The sequence below is a fragment of the Moschus berezovskii genome, chromosome 7 (assembly GCF_049115385.1).
Source record: "Moschus berezovskii isolate FMDL1 chromosome 7, NW_MosBer_1.0, whole genome shotgun sequence".
Classification (NCBI taxonomy): domain Eukaryota; kingdom Metazoa; phylum Chordata; class Mammalia; order Artiodactyla; family Moschidae; genus Moschus; species Moschus berezovskii.
Genome location: NC_142466.1, coordinates 53632452 through 53650426, shown reverse-complemented (window position 1 = coordinate 53650426; position 17975 = coordinate 53632452). Strand labels below are relative to the sequence as shown.

Sequence of the window (17975 nt, the reverse complement as noted above, 5' to 3'; positions counted from 1 at the left end):
TTTTTCAAGAAGTTCTTCCTGGGTGCTGCGTAGAAAATGGATTTTAGAGGGGAAGAATGGGAGCAGGGAGACTGGTATTAGTCCAGGCAAGAGATGATGATTATTTGGATCTGTGGAGGTAAGAAGAAGTGGATAGTTCCAAAAATGCTTCGGGGGCAGAATCATTTAGACTTGAAGATGTTAGGATGTCAGGGGTGAATGATACAAAGCTCCAGTCATGACCCTCAGGTTGTTATGGCCTGAGCCACAGGTTAATGCAGTTGGATGAGGTGGAGGAAAAGAGATGGCTGGTGTGAAGGGAAGCTGTGGACTCATCTGTGGACATATTGCCCGTCAGATAGCACAGGGACGTGTTGAGAGAACAACAATTATACATACTAGTTTAGAACTCACAGAAGTGTGGACTAGAGATTTGGAAGCCACAGGAATGGGTGGGATCACCTGTGGTAGAAAGAGAGAGTCTAGAACAGAGGAGGAGGAAGGGGGACAGAAAGGTAGCTGAAGAAGTAACAAAACTTAGAAAACTGCAGGGTCCTAGAATAAGGCGCTGGGGTTTCCAGGTGGCTCAGTGGTAAAGAACCCGCCTGCCAAACAGGAGATGTGGGTTCGATCCCTAAGTCAGGAAGATCCCTAGGCCAGAAAAATCCTTTGGAGAAAAAAACGGCAAGCCACTCCAGTATTCTTGCCTGGGAAATCCCATTGACAGAGGAGATTGGTGGGCAACAGTCCATGGGGTCACAAGAGTTGGACATAACTTAGCGACTAAACAACAACAGAATAAGGGACAGGGTGGGGGTGGGGGAAGATTAATCAATTATGTTGAATGTCACTGGGGGCTGTAGTAAGACAAGTGCTAAAATGTGTCCACAGTATTCAGATGAGGTATTTGAGGTGATGGGTGAAACTTATTAGTGCTATATTAGAATAGTGGAAATAGACATCTGGTTGGGGAGGGGGAAGAGTAATTAGAAGGTAGAAAATCATAAAATAGTTATTTCTTGTACAATTTTGCATAAAATTTAAAAAGCAAAAAGAGCCTTGATCAATACATAGCACAAGATAGGAAAAAGAAAGGAGACAGAAACAGACAAAAATAAGGAAAGTAGAATCCACATGGCACCTAAATTTCCTTATTTAAAGTTAGATTTTCAGTTGAATCAAAATATGAAATTGTATGTGTGCATATTTCACAAGAGCGTCACTTAAAATGAAATTAAAAGGATTTTCTTTATCCAGTAAAAAAATATAAATTTTTTTGTTGGCCTCTGCCTTGTTTAAGAGATGTCATATTGAAATCAGAAAAGAATAGAATTTAATGAAAAAGTGGATGAAAGAAGGGATTATTTTATATGGGCACATTCTATATCGAAGCTATAACAGTAGCTAGTAACATTCCATCAAAATACATGAAACAAAAAAAGCCAGGAGAATTTCATGAAAACTACAGAATTGCAATCTTACCTAAATAGACGACTTTGGTAATATGCATCTTTTCAAATATTTATGAAACGTGCTAAAAAATATAAGATACAAGACAATAAGTAACAGAGATTACACTTCCTGACCAGCAGGCAGTAAAGGCAACAATTCATAAACAAGTTGTCACTCACCTAGAGCCAGACCTCCTGGAGTGTGAAGTCAAGTGATCATTACTATGATCAAAGCTACAGGCAGTGATGGAATTCTAGTTGAGCTATTTCAAATCCTAAAGGATGATGCTGTTTAAATGCTGCAGTCAATATGCCATCTTATTTGGAAAACTCAACAGTGGCCACAGGACTAGGAAAAGGTCAGTTTTCATTCCAATCCCAAAGAAAGGCAATGCCAAAGAGCATTCAAATTACAGTTGCGCTCATCTCAGATGCTAGCAATATTATGCTCAAAATCCTTCAAGCTAGGCTTCAACAGCACATGAAGCGAGAACTTCCAGATTTACAAGTTCTATTTAGAAAAGGCAGAAGAACCGGAGATCAAGTTGCCAATGTCCACTGGGTCATAGAAAAAGCAAGGGAATTCCAAAAAAATCATCTGGTTCACTGAGTACACTAAAGCCTTTGCTGTGTGGATCACAACAAACTGGAAAATTCTGAAAGAGATGGAAATACCAGACCACCTTATGTGCCTCCTGAGAAACCTGTATGCAGGATAAGACGTAACAGTTAGAACTGGACATAGAACAAGGGACTGATTTAGAATTGGGAAAGGAATACCTCAAGGCTATATATTGTCACCTTGCTTATCTAACTTATATGCAGAGTACATCATGCTGAAATGCTGGGATGGATGACTCACAAGCTAGAATCAAGATTGCTGGGAGAAATGTCAACAACCTCAGATACGCAGATGATACCACTTTAATGGCAGAAAGCAAACAGAACTAAAGAGCCTCTTGATAAAGGTGAAAGAGGAGAGAAAAAACTGGCCTAAAACTTCAAATTCAAAAATGAAGAATATAGCATCCAGTCCTATCACTTCATGGGGAATAGATGGGGAAATAGTGGAAATAGTGACAGATTTTATTTTCTTGGGCTCCAAAATGACTATGGACAGTGACTGCAGCCATGAAATTAAAAGATGCTTGTTCATAGGAAGAAAAGACATGACAAACCTAGACAGCATATTAAAAAGCAGAAAATAGCTTTGTCAACAAAGGTTCATATAGCCAAAGGTATGATTTTTCCAGTAGTCCTGTATGGATGTGAGAGTTGGACCATAAAGAAGATTTGTTGCTTTTGAACTTGTGGTGCTGGAGAAGACTCTTGAGAGTCCATTGGACAGCAGGGAGATCAAACCAGCCAATCCTAAAGGAAATCAACTCTGAATATTTATTGGAAGGACTGATGCTGAAGCTGAAGTTCCAATACTTTGGCCACCTGATGTGAAGAGTCAGCTCATTGGAAAAGACTCTGATGCTGGGAAAGATTGAGGGCAGGAAGAGAAGGTGGCAACAGGATGAGATGGTTGGATAGTGTCACTGACTCAATGGACATGAGTTTGAACAAACTCAGGGAGATACCAAAGGACAGGGAAGCCAGGCGTGGTGCAGTTCGTGGGGTTGCAAGGAGTAGGACATGACTTAATATCTGAACAACGACAGCAACATCTTAATTCTTTTTTTTAAAAAAAAAAAAGATTTAAAATGTCACTTTTTTATTAAAAGAAGAAAATTTTAAGAAATCTAACAAAAGGTTACTCTGAGGCACAGCCATCAATGACATCTAACAGTACCTCATCTAGTATGAGGACATTTATTTACTGATTTTTTATTCCCTTGAGAAACTTTGACATACTGACTGATTCTACATACAAATTTTGATGGCACTTCAGCAAACCTTGATGAAAGGTTTAGAGAAGAGAAATAATTTGGCCAAAGAGGCAAAAGTCAGCAAATTGGCAGATCTGTTTCTTTCTCTCATACCTGTGTGTTCATCTGTTGATCTGTGACATACTCTCCGGTTCAGTCTGGGTCTAGTCTTGAAAACACAGTCTACATCCTTAATTCTTAATGAGAGAGAAATTACAAATTATAATCAGTTTAAGTCAATAAAAATAAGAGAAAAAACTATAAATCCAAAATATACCCAAAAGCTTTACTTAGAAGAAAAATTCAGAGCCTTTGTTGTTGTTTAGTCACTAAGACACGACTGACTCTGTGTGACCCCATGGACTGCAGCACACCAGGCTTCCCTGGAGTTTTAATATATGTTTTTATTATTATCCATCAAAAATGAACCACAATCAGTTCAAGAAGCAAGAAAGTGAATAAAATCTGTGAAAAGCATGAAGAAAGAATAGATTAAACCTAAGAGGTGGATCTTTGAAAAGACCAAAAAATGTCCCTTTTGACAAAGCCAAATGGCAAAAATAGAAAATCTAAATAAATGCATGATACTACAAATGAGAGATTAACTATAGATATTATAAAATAATAATTTGGGGTATTTTGATTAAATGACTTTCTTAGGAAAAGAACAATTTCGGTGAATAGTACAATGTAGACCAAAAACTATAAACAAAGTTAACAAATATCAGAGAATTTTAGCACCTAGATAATTTTATAGGCAAAATCTTTCAAATCTTTAAGGAACCAATATCTTCTTTAGAATTTAAACTGTTAGAACATAAAGCATAGAAAATGATGGGAAACATTTCAGTTCATTTAGGAAGCTAGTTTAACCCTGACTTAAAAGAATTGTCAAGAATATTTTGTAAAAGAAAAATAATATAGGAGAATTTGCTCTACCAGGAATTACAGCCCATTTTAAAGACATAAGAATTTAAGATATAAGAGTGACATTCCAAATCAATGGGGAATGCATGAGTTATCCATTGTGTTTAGACAGTTAATTATCTAAAAACTATATACCAAATTAACTCCTGTATTAATTAAATATTTAAATAGAATTATTAAAGCACTTGAAGAAAATATAGGTGAAGATATATATTCCTCAAATCATGCTTTGAGGAAGAACTCAAATATAAAAATCTAAGAGTAGAAGTCAAACAGAAAATTAGTAGATTTAACTAATAATATGAAGCTATTATTAAAAAAAAATAGCCTAAACAAAATTGAAAGGTACAGATATGGAAAAGTACGCCTCAAAAGGGTTAGTATCTTTAATATATATCTTCTTACAGGTCAGTATAAAAAAACATTTAGAAAAATTCAAATAATATGAATTGACACTTTAAAAAGTGATAAAAATAGTCAAACATTTAAAAATGTTCACCATGCTTTCAGTCAAAAGCACAATATAAAAAAATGAGTTACAGTTATATTTTGGAGAAGGAACTGGCAAACCACTCCAGTATTCTTGCCTGAAATCCATGGGCAGAGGAGTCTGGCAGGCTATAGTTCATGGCATCACAAAAAGCTGGACATGACTTGAGTGACTGAGCACACACAGTTGTCTTTGAGCAAACACAGTTGTATTTGCCCAGGCAATTAGTGAAGATTTAAAAAATAAAGCACTCATTTTGTCAGAAATTAGGGGAGATGGGCACATTGTTAGTGGGAATCCAGACTGGCACACGTTTTCTAGGAGACAGTTGTTGGGCCATAGAATTTAAAAACTATAAAAATGTTCTGAAGACTTAAAGAAGCAGTGTCTGGAAGGGAGGTTGATACGGGGCATCCACACTCCTTATATTGTCCGTCTTCCCCTTCACTCCAGCTCACTCAGGCTCCCACCATGTCCCACCTATATTCCTCGAATAGCCTCCTAACTAGTATAGTTTCCTCCATATTTTCTTTTAACATGATCATCTGCTTTGCCATGTCGGTGTTCTAAATATAAACCATCTATGTTCTTTTGTTTTGCCAGTGCCTCCTATGTTCCCGTCACTTAAAGGATTAAGGTCAATCTTCTTAACATGGCTTGCAAGGTTCTCCATGTCCTGACCCCTTCCAAATTCTCTAGGCATACCTTTTACCCCCACTGTTTTGCCGTCCATTCATAATACTCATCTGCTGATAATTTTTACAGATGTGTTATTTCTATTCATATTCTTGCAGTTCGTTCAGTCCTGTCCTCCCCGTCCCCATCACTCACTCTATTTCTTTGCAGAGAAGGCTCTGCGTGCATGCTTGCTAAGTTGCTTCAGTCATGTCTGACTCTGCAATCCTATGGACTGTAGCCTGCCAGGCTTCTCTGTCCATGGGATTCTCCAGGCAAGAATACTGGAGTGGGTTGCCTTTCCCTCCTCCAGGGGATCTTCCTGACCCAGGGGTCGAACCTTCATCTCTTACTTCATCTGCACTGGCAGGTTGGTTCTCTACCACTAGTGCCACCTGGAAAGTCCTAGTGAAGGCTGTACCTTCCTTTAGAAACCTTTCTATGACTTCCTGGGCTGGATTAAGTACCCCTCCATTTGCTCCCACAAAACACATTATCTACTCCCCCACATTATTTTTGTGAAATTCATTCATGTCACTGTAAGTAGTTGTAGTTTGATCACTATCATTTCTCTATTCAATCATCAAAATATTTCACAATTGTTATTGAATAATCACTCCAGATACTGGTTAATATGTGTAGAGCTTCTGTTAGCGTTCTTGTGCATGTGTTTTGGTAAACATACACTCATTTCTGTTGGGTATATATCTAGGACTGTAACTGCTCAATCATAGGAGGAGGTAGGCAGAATAATAAAAGCAGCTGTTTAGAATCCTTGCCCTAATGATAGGTTTTCCAGGTGGGCTTTGTAATAGGGAGATAACCAGATGGGCCTAATATCACAACTGCTTTCAAAGCAAGTGCTTTCTTCATCTGGGAGCAGGCCAAGGAATACTTGCTGCGTTTTGGGGGGCTTGAGGTCCACATTGCAAGGACTGGAAAGTGGCCTCTAGAAGCAGAGGGTGGCCTCAACTGGCCCCCCGCAAGGAAACAGGGCATCGGCCCTATAACATCAAAGTCCTGAATTTTGCCAACAGTGAGTTAGGGATGTGGGGTTCTCTCCAAAGCCTCTAGATAAGGACTCATCCTCCCAACACCTTGATTGCAGCCTTGTGGTATTCTAAGCAGATCACCCAGCCACGCTGTGATGGACTTCTGATCTACAGAACTGTAAGCTAAAAATAATTTTGTTCTTAAGTTTGTGGTAACTTGTTATATAGCAGTAGAATACTAATACGTAGAATTTCCATGCATTCGTTTTAGAAGATGCTGCCAACAGCCATGTATGAGAGTTTCAGTTGCTCTATAAAATCAATACATGTTGCTTTTAGCATAGTCACAAAATACAAAATCTGCCTGATTATTGAACCTATTAATCATTAGCGAAACAAAATTAAAAGTGAAATATACTTTTCAGTTTCTCACGTAAAATATTATATAAATTATAACATCCATTTCTTAAAAACTTTAAAAATATTTATATCCTTGAACAAGCAATTGCGTGTTCAAGGAATTATCATGAATGTCTGCGAAGGTTGAGTTGCAAAAATGTACCTGGTGGTATATATTGTTTGTATATATTGTTTATAATAGTGAAAACTTGAAAACAATCTCCAAATTTAGTTCTAATAAACCCTTTAACAATGGAATATGGTACATCCATTACAAATGATATAAAACAGCTTTACGCCAAAGATATTCTGTAGAATGTTAATTTTCCAAATGTTCTAGAAAGAGTCCATGATTAAATAGGTTAGATAAGAGATACTCTGGGCAAAGTGACCCAGGTTTCTCTACTGGAGCTCTTTGCAAGCCTTTGCTCTAATCAAACAGCCATTGTTAACGTCTGAGGCTGGGACAGTACAGCATTGCGCAAATCTATTTGATTATGGTCAGTTTGCTTTGTTTTCTGGGACATTTTGCAAATTAGATTTTGTGAAATGACACAAAAACATGTTCATGATATATATATTTGGTGCAAAAAGTGGTATGAATAGCATAGTCCTACTTTAACATGTAGAATGTAAAGGATATTATACAAAAATGTCAATATGATTATGTTGATGGAGAGTCTGCATATCCCTTATCTATATTTTTCTAAAGTTTCTATAAAATTAATATAGGCTACAATTGTAAAAAAGAGGAAAGAGGAAATACCAGAAGTCAATCTAACTACCATTTCTTGGAACAGCAGTATTAAAGCCGTAGCCCTTGCACTGAGGTTAACCGGCTATATGGTCTGGCTGAATTAAATTCATTAATGATCCACTGCTGGGCTGCCTGTCCTTACCATGGCAGGCCAATCTGGGGGTCAAACGCTCCAGTCAGTTTGGGTTGATTTGGGGTGGCCTCTGGGACTGTTGCGCCAGGAGAGCAGCGAATTCTCGCATTCCCTCCTCTGTGCTCTAATTCAGGCATACCTGGTTGCCCTGGCACCAAAGGTCTGTCTTCCTGAGTTTCATCTCTTCCTAGTACAGCTTCTACTCCTCTGTTCTTCGCTATCAACTCAGGTCTTCCCAGGTTGCAAAACCACATTGAAGGTTTACTGAAAAGACCAACCCATGTTCAAACCCTAGCTGAGGACCAGGTGGAGGCACTTAATCTTTGAGTCTCACTTTTCCTCAACTATGGAAAGTGTACATGTATATGTAATACCATAGTATTAGTAATATGTTATTACTTATACACACTGTAATAGTACTGTTGTGAGGAGTAAATCAAGATTTAAACACACTACTAGGTTTTCAAGAAATATTTGTTCTTTCCATCTCACTCCTAGAGTTAACATGGCTGTCCATTAGTAGTAAGAGCTACCACCTGGTTTCTCGTGGGTGGGTCCTGTGTTTTTTACATCAGCCTTTTCTTATGAAAGAGCTTGAAGTAGGGTGAGCAGGTGTTGTTGATATTGATGTCAGCAAACTATGGCCCCTGGTCAAATCTGGTCCATAGATCGTTTTTATAGTCCGCAAGTTAAGAATAACTGCTGCAGTTTTAAATGGTTGAAGAAACAAAGAGAATTTTATATCAGACACTTGAAAATGATATAAAATTCAAATTTCAGTGTTTGTAAATTTTCATTGGAACACAAGCACTCACTTATTTGCATGTTGTCTATGACTGCTGTCATACAATGTCTGTTGAGTATGCATGACAGAAACTATACAAAGCCATGTTTACCATCTGATTCTGTGCAGGAAAAAAAAAATCTACTGATGACCTCTACCCTAGGCTCTTTCCTTCTTTTGTTCTTTTTTTAAAAAGTATTCTTGCCTGGAGAATCCCATGGACGGAGAAGCCTGGTAGGCTACAGTCCACGGGGTCGCAAAGAGTCGGACACAACTGAGCGACAGAACGGAACGGAACGGAATGTTAACTTATTTTGGCTGTGCTGCGTTCGCTGCAGCTAGGCTTTCCTCTAGTTGTGGTGCTCGGACTTCTCATTGCAGTGGCTTCTCTTCTTACAGAGGATGGGCTCTAGGGTTCATGGGCTCAGTAGTTGTGGCTCCTGAGCGCTAGAGCACAGGCTCAGTAGTTGTGGCTCACAGGCTTAGTTGCTCCGCAGCATGTGGGGTCTTCCCAGATCAGGGATCAAACCCATGTTCCTGCATCAGCAAGCAATTTCTTTACCACTGAGCTACCAGGGTCTTCAGGCTGCTTCTTATCTTTAAGTATTTCTTAAAGACAAGCTTTAATGAGCACATGGTGCTCATTCAGTTCAGTTCAGTCCCGTCTGACTCTTTGTGACTCCATGGACAGCAGCACACCAGGCCTCCCTGTCCATCACCAACTCTCAGAGCTTGCTCAGACTCATGTCCATTGAGTTGGTGATGCCATCCAACCGCCACATCCTCTGTCATCCCCTTCTCCTCCCACCTTCAATCTTTCCCAGCATCAGGGTCTTTTCAAATAAGTCAGCTCTTTGCATCAGGTGGCCAAAGTACTGGAGTTTCAGCTTCAGCATCAGTTCTTCCAATGAATACTCAGGACTGATTTCCTTTAGGATGGACCAGTTGGATCTCCTTGCAGTTCAAGGGACTCTCAAGAGTCTTTTCCAACACCACAGATCAAAAGCATCAATTCTTTGGTGTTCAGCTTTCCTTATACTCCAACTCTCACATCCATACATGACTACTGGATTGGATTGCATTTATTAATTAATCAAAAGAAATGTCTCTTGAAGGCTTGAATTCTGAAGTTTCCACGTCCACCCATTTTCTTGAAATTCCATGCAGTATGTGATAAGTTTGGGTTTGCAGGCCTGGCACAGCTAAGGCTGCATGTCTCTTTCTAGATACTCTGCCCGTCTGTTGGATAAGAGTCACCAGTTTAGTGGTCAAGGCTAGCTTTTAGGGTGTATGTATATAGGTTCAGTTCAGTCGCACAGTCGTGTCCAACTCTGTGCGACCCCGTGGACCACAGCATACCAAGCCTCCCCATCTATCACCAACTCCTGGAATTTACCCAAAATCATGTCCATTGAGTTAGTGATGCCATCCAACCATCTCATCCTCTGTCGTCCCCTTGTCCTCCTGCTGTCAGTCTTTCCTAGCATCAGGGTCTTTTCAAATGAGTCAGCTCTTCGCATCAGGTGGCCAAAGTATTGGAGTTTCAGCTTCAACATCAGTCCTTCCAATGAACACCCAGGACTGATCTTTAGGATGGGATGGTTAGATCTCCTTGCAGTCCAGGGGACTCTCAAGAGTCTTTTCCAACACCACAGTTCAAAAGCATCAGTTCTTTGGCACTCAGCTTTCTTTATAGTCCAACTCTCACATCCATACATGACTACTGGAGAAACCATATCCTTGACTAGACAGACCTTGGTTGGCAAAGTAATGTCTCTTTTTTATGCTATCTAGGTTGGTCATAACTTTCCTTCCAAGGAGTAAGCGTCTTTTAATTTCATGGCTGCAATCAGCATTTGCAGTGATTTTAGAGCCCAAAAAAGTAAAGTAAGCCACTGTTTCCACATCTGTTTCCCATGAAGTGATGGGACCAGATGCCATGATCTTAGTTTTCTGAATGTTGAGCGTCAAGCCAACTTTTTCACTCTCCTGTTTCACTTTCATCAAGAGGATTTGTAGTTCCTCTTCATTTTCTGCCGTAAGGGTGGTATCATCTGCGTATCTGAGGTTATTGTTATTTCTCCTGGCAATCTTGATTCCAGCCTGTGCTTCTTCCAGCCCAGCGTTCCTCAAGATGTACTCTGCATATAAGTTAAATAAGCAAGGTGACAATATACAACCTTGACGTACTCCGTTTCCTATTTGGAACCAGTCCGTTGTTCCATCTCCAGTTCTAACTGTTGCTTCCTGACCTGCATATAGGTTTCTCAAGAGGCAGGTCAGGTGGTCTGGTATTCCCATCTCTTTCAGAATTTTCCACAGTTTGTTGTGATCCACACAGTCAAAGGCTTTGGCATAGTCAATGAAGCAGAAATAGATGTTTTTCTGGAGCTCTCTTGCTTTTTCCATGATCTGGCGGATGTTGGCAATTTGATCTCTGGTTCCTCTGCCTTTTCTAAAACCAGCTTGAACATCTGGAAGTTCACGGTTCACGTGTTACTGAAGCTTGGCTTGGAGAATTTTGAGCATTACTTTACTAGCTTGTGAGATGAGTGCAATTGTGCAGTAGTTTAGTTTGAGCATTCTTTGGCATTACCTTTCTTTGGGATTGGAATGAAGACTGACCTTTTCCAGTCCTGTGGCCACTGCTGAGTTTTCCAAATTTGCTGACATATTGAGTGCAGGACTTTCACAGCATCATCTTTTAGGATTTGAAATAGCTCAACTGGAATTCCATCACCTCCACTAGCTTTGTTCATAGTGATGCTTCCTAAGGCCCACTTGACTTCACATTCCAGGATGTCTGGCTCTAGGTGAGTGATCACACCATCGTGATTATCTGGGTCATGAAGATCTTTTTTGTGTAGTTCTGTGTATTCTTGCCACCTCTTCTTAATATCTTCTGCTTCTGTTAGGTCCCTACCATTTCTGTCCTTTATTGAGCCCAGCTTTGCATGAGCTCTTCCCTTAGTATCTCTAATTTTCTTGACGAGATCTCTAGTCTTTTCCATTCTATTGTTTTCCTCTATTTCTTCGCATTAATGGCTGAGGAAGGCTTTCTTATCTCTCCTTGCTATTCTTTGGAACTCTGCATTCAAATGGGTATATCTTTCCTTTTCTCCTTTGCTTTTCGCTTCTCTTCTTTTCACAGCTATCTGTAAGTCCTCCTCAGACAGCCATTTTGCCTTTTTGCATTTCTTTTTCTTGGGGATGGTCTTGATCACTGTCTCCTGTACAATGTCACGAACCTCCATCCATAGTTCTTCAGGCACTCTATCATATCTAATCCCTTGAATCTATTTGTCTCTTCCACTGTATAATCATAGGGGATTTGATTTGGGTCATACCTGAGTGGTCTAGTGGTTTTTCCTGCTTTCTTCAATTTAAGTCTGAATTTGGCAATAAGGAGTTTATGATCTGAGCCACAGTCAGCTCCTGGTCTTGTTTTTGCTAACTGTATAGAGCTTCTTCATCTTTGACTGCTAAGAATATAATCAATCTGATTTCGGTGCTGACCATTTGGTGATTTCCATGTGTAGAGTCTTCTCTTGTGTTGTTGGAAGAGGGTGTTTGCTATGACTAGTTTATTCTCTTAGCAGAACTCTATTAGCCTTTGCCTTGCTTCATTCTGTACTCCAAGGCCAAATTTCCCTGTTAGTCCAGGTGTTTCTTGACCTCCTACTTTTGCATTCCAGTCCCCTATAATGAAATGGACATCTTTTTTTGCCTGTTAATTGTAGAAGGTCTTGTAGTTCTTTGTAGAACTGGTCAACTTCAGCTTCTTCAGCATTACTGGTTGGGGCATATAGACTTGGATTACTGTGATATTGAATGGTTTGCCTTGGAAACGAACAGAGATCATTCTGTCGTTTTTGAGTCTGCATCCAAGTACTGCATTTCAGACTCTTTTGTTGACTATGATGGCTACTCCATTTCTTCGAAGGGATTCTTGCCCACGGTAGTAAATATAATGGTCATCTGAGTTAAATTCCCCCATTCCAGTCCATTTAGGTTCCCTGATTCCTAAAATGTCAATGTTCACTCTTGCCATCTCCTGTTTAATCACTTCCAATTTGCCTTGATTCATGGACCTAACATTCCAGGTTCCTATGTTATATTGCTCTTTATAGCATCGGATCGTTTCCATCACCAGTCACATCCACAACTGGGTGGTGTTTTTGCTTTGGCTCCTTCTCTTCATTCTTTCTGGAGTTATTTCTCTGTTTATCTCCAGTAGCATATTGGGCACCTACCGACCTGGGGAGTTCATCTTTCAGTGTCCTATCTTTTTGGGGTTCTCAAGGCAGGAATACTGAAGTGGTTTGCCATTCCCTTCTCCAGTGGACCACATTCTGTCAGAACTCTTTACCATGACCCGTCCATCTTGGGTGGCCCTACATGGCATGGCTCATAGATTCACTGAGTTATGTATATATATACACCCTAATATAAATATATATATAATACATATATGTATATAATTTTTTAACTAATTACTACAGATTTGTTTATCATTGGTTTTAATTGGTAATTAACATGCACTGCCTTAGAAGACAGAGAAGGCAAAGGCAAGCCACTCCAGTACTCTTGCCTGGAGGATCCCATGGACAGAGGAGCCTGGTAGGCTGCAGTCCATGGGGTCGCTAGGGGTCCGACACGACTGAACGACTTCACTTTCACTTTCACACATTGGAGAAGGAAATGGCAACCCATTCCAGTGTTCTTGCCTGGAGAATCCCAGGGACAGGGGAGCCTGGTGGGCTTCCATCTATGGGGTCACACAGAGTCGGACACGACTGAAGTGACTTAAGCAGCAGCAGCAGCAGCCTTAGAAGACTGTCATTGCCCCCCCACCTTGTTACTTAGTTTAAAAATAAGCATCTGAGAAGATGCTGCTTCAAAAAGACCCTGTGATCCTTTGTCATTTGAGGATTCCTGTGCTGCCCCGTCACCTTCATGTTTCTCTGTAGGTGAGATGTTCAGGTACTAATGGTACGCATTCTGTTGCATAGTGCAAAGAGCAGTCTCCTAACAGGGACAGTAGGGTATCTTAGGTAGAGCCTCTGCAGATTTTTTTTTTCTCCTTCTCTGAGAATGGGTATTTTGGTAGAGACTCTCTGCAACCAATGCAGGAGACGTGGGTTTGATCCCTGGATTGGGAAGATCCCCTGGAGAAGGAAATGGCAACCCACTCCAATATTCTTGCTTGGAAAACTCCATGAGCAGAGGAGCCTGGCGGGCTATAGTCCACAGGGTCGCAAGGAGTCGGACATGACTTAGCAACTGAATGAGAACAACAAATCTGCAACCTGGCCAGCTCTGGCTGCATGAATTATAGCTGTATTGGGCCTAAGTAATAGGAGGGTGAGTCCAGCATATTGTCCATTCTGTTTATAGTTCTATGAAAGTAAATATCTGTTAAATGCAACTAACTCAAAGCAAAACAGTATACATAAGAGCAGGATTTAAATGGCCAACACCTATTTTTGAGTGATAATAAAGCCATTCTGAATTCAATTTGCTTATTCTAAAAGAGACCTTTCTGTTGTTTTCAGACAGAAAAAAAAAACACACGCAGAGCATGCAGGTTTTCTTCTGATGCCAGCTCTCAACAACCATATTTGCCCAGTTCAAGGACATGTTTGCTTTCTGTTAGTCTTTTCTGTTGCTCTAGTTGTGGCAAACAGGGGCTATTCTTCGTGCTGTGCTGGGGCTTCTCACTGCCGTGGCCTCTCTTGTTGTGGAGCACGGGCTCTGGGCATGTCGGCTTCAGTTGTTGTGGCTGGTGGGCCCCGGAGCATGCAGGCTCCAGGAGTTGTGGCTCACAGACTTAGTTGCTTTGCAGCATGGGGGATCTTCCTAGACCAGGGATGGAACCCCTGTCTTCTGCATTATTCCCAGGCAGGTTTTTTTTTTTTTTAACCACTGAGCCACCAGGGAAACCCCCCTTCTTTGCATTTTTACGGCGAACCATCAGTGTTTTGCAGAATTTCCTCATTTTCCTAAAACATCAGGGTACTAGTCCTTTCTGACTCCCTTCAGCTCCTTGATTTCAGTGTTTGTCTCTACTGGCCTGTTCCCTTAGTACCCCCCTGCCTAGGTCAGACTTTAACTCTTTTGCATAAAAGTTCTAAATAGATAGGAATCTCCCACAGAAGTGCTGAGTTGTCTATAGCTTCTCCAAGCTTTCATTATTTTCTAGGATCAGTTCTGTCACTCAGTTGTGTCCGACTCTTTGAGACCCCATGGACTGCGGCACACCAGGCTTCCCTGTCCATCACCAACTCCCGGAGTTTGCTCAAATTCATGTCCATTGAGCTATCTAACCATCTCATCCTTTGCCTCCCCCTTCTCCTTTTGCCTTCAGTCTTTTCCAGTGAGTCAGTTCTTTGCATCAGGTGGCCAATTTATTGGCGTTTCAGCCTCAGCATCAGTCCTTCCAATGAATATTCAGGGTTGGTTTCCTTTAGGGTTCACTGGCTTGATCTCCTTGCAGTCCAAGGGATTCTCAAGTCTTTCCAGCATCATAATTTGAAAGCATCAGTTACTCTCACCACTAGACACATCCTCAACTGAGTGTCATTTCTGCGTTGGCCCAGCTGCTTCATTCTTTCTGGAACTATTAGTAACTGCCCTCCATTCTTCCCTGGCAGCATATTGGACACCTTCCAGTCTGGGAGGGTCTTATCTTCTGGTGTCATATTTTTATTTTTTGCTTTTCATAATGTTCATGTGGTTCTCCACGCAAGAATACTGAAGTAGGTTGCCATTTCTTTCTCCAGTGGACCACATTTTATCAGAACTCTTCACTATGACCCATCTGTCCTGAGTGGCCCTACACAGCAATGCTCACAGCTTCATGGAGTTACCCAAGCCCCTTTGCCACAACAAGCTTATGATCCATGAAAGGGGAAGTTTACTTTAGAAACTGGCATTTATTTAATTTTTCTGGAGCTTCTATGCTCCCTTGTACCCCGCAAATACAATTTGAAATCTTAATGGATGGTAATGTGTTCAGTTCAGTTCAGTCGCTCAGTCATGTCCGACTCTCCGCGACCCCATGAATCACAGCACGCCAAGCCTCCCTGTCCATCACCAACTCCCGGAGTTCACTCAAACTCATGTCCACAGAGTCGGTGATGCCATCCAGCCATCTCATTCTCGGTCGTCCCCTTCTCCTCCTGCCCCCAACCTTTCCCAGCATCAGAGTCTTTTCCAGTGAGTCAACTAGTTGCATGAGGTGGCCAAAGTATTGCAGCTTCAGCTTTAGCATCAGTCCTTCCAATGAACACCCAGGATCGATCTCCCTTAGAATGGACTGGTTGGATCTCCTTGCGGTACAAGGGACTCTCAAGAGTCTTCTCCAGCACCACAGTTCAAAAGCATCGATTCTTCGGCGATCAGCTTTCTTCACAGTCCAACTCTCACATTGATACATGACCACGTTGACTAGATGGACCTTTGTTGGCAAAGTAATGTCTGTTTTTCAATATATTATCAAGGTTGGTCATAACTTTCCTTCCAAGGAGTAAGTGTCTTTTAATTTCATGGCTGCAATCAGCATCCTCAGGGATTTTGGAGCCCCCCAAAATAAAGTCTGACACTGTTTCCACTGTTTTTCCATCTATTTCCCATGAAGTGATGGGACCAGATGCCATGATCTTTGTTTTCTGAATGTTGAGCTTCAAGCCAACCTTTTCACTCTCCTCTTTCACTTTCATCAAGAGGCTTTTGAGTTCCTCTTCACTTTCTGCCATAGGGGTAGTGTCATCTGCATATCTGAGATTATTGATATTTACAGAAACACAATTGAAAAAAACAAGTTTGACGTATCTGGGGAAATAGACTAGAAAACGTTGCTCATTTGAAAGTCAGAATTAGCTTCTTTTATCTTCTTGAGATTAGGGGCGTGGTGGATGGGAGGAAGGTAGGGGAAGAGGGCTGAGTAAGCTACTATACAGTTTTGCATGAGAAAATGTTGTATTTAAGATAAATGAAGTATAAAGGTCAAGTATTATGCATGTACTCAGATGAGGCAATGTTGATATTAACCATGGAAGGTTGAATCCATTTTTAAAAACAAAGATTTGGGTGCTCACTCTTCTGGTCTTCTGAGCACACACTGTCACGAAACTACAGCTTTCTGTTTACTCTTGTCTTTCCCATGAGGCTGTTAGTTCCTTAACTGTGTAACTTCAGTTCAGTCACTCAGTTATGTCCGACTCTGTGTGACCCCATGAACCACAGCACGCCAGGCCTCGCTGTCCATCATCAAATTTAGCTTTATATATGTATATCATCCCTCCAACCTTGCCCTTTGGGGGCTCCCATACCCTGTGTCTCTGAGATACTCAGGCTTAACCTAAATTGAGGAGAAGTAATTTTGTCTGTTGCATTTGCTAAGTTGGACTGTATGAGTCTGGTCCTACAAAGGGCCATCTTTCCTGGCTGCATGAAAACACTGTGTGCAGGAGAAAAAGAGGTAACATATTGAGGCAGGAGAGCTCAGAAGTCAAACTGGAGTGAGCCCCGAGGATACATGAAACCTTGAATACAGCTGAGCCAGTTTCACATTGTACTTCCTAACTGTGTGTGAGTGAATTTCCTGATTTGTCTCAGCTGGTTTAAATTTGGCATCTATAACTTTGTTAACGGAGGTAAACTAAGGCAAGCATGAATTATTAGAAATTGAGTCAGGAATAGCAGAGGAATAGTGATTTGGAAAACACATGCTCCAGCCAACTGCAGGCCAATCTACTGAGGGCTGTTTTTATTGGCAGGGAGTGCAAACGGGGATGTCCAACCACCATCCAAGCAGTGAGTTCATTGCCTTGAGGATGGAGAGAAATTCTTGGCGGATATTCATTGGTCAGGAGATAAATCTCGGTTCTGTGAATCAAGTATTTATGGGAAACCAATCTCCCAGTTCTTCAGAGGGCACATTTATGAGATTCTCTGTTCTCTATTTTTCCAGGTATATTTCACATTTTCTTAGACTGTGGTTTTAGCTATCTTTTATAAATCAAATAACATTGCAGTGTTCCATTGACCAGTGGTTCTTTGGGGACTTTTTTTCAGAATGAGAGAAAGTGTGGGACCCAGGTGATAATTTTAATGAACCAAGGATTCTTCCCAGATGTTTTTGTTCCTCTCAATCTGAAGTATTTGAGTTGTTTTAAGTTGTTTATACCTATTCTGCTATGTAAGCAATACTTTCATTGTTTAAAAATTTTCATCTTTTAATTCCTAGTAAATTGTCCAAGAGCAAACTGGTAAACAAGCAGAGCTTCCTACAGTCAATTCACAGATAACATCTGTTAATTCCTGGGAGATTTGACAAATTTAAAAAAATTTAAGTGACCACTTTGTTCTTAAATACTTAGATTTTTTTTCAGTCAGGGATGCCACTGTGACTGATTGTCAATGGATGCCACACTTTTTACTGGTTATTTTCATGTTTAAGCAACTTTAATAGGTTTTCTTCAAAATAGAAAACCCCAAACCTGTAATAGGA

The 17975-nt window shown here is 40.7% G+C and overlaps 1 long non-coding RNA gene across 1 annotated transcript in view; it reads left to right on the top strand.

Annotated features, from left to right (window-relative positions):
• LOC148777331 (uncharacterized) overlaps nt 1-17975 on the top strand; it is a 76836-nt gene that overhangs the window by 4125 nt on the left and 54736 nt on the right. The window contains exon 2 of the long non-coding RNA XR_016037836.1: nt 6505-6566. This is a non-coding gene — a long non-coding RNA (uncharacterized LOC148777331). The remainder of the gene's footprint in view (nt 1-6504; nt 6567-17975) is intronic.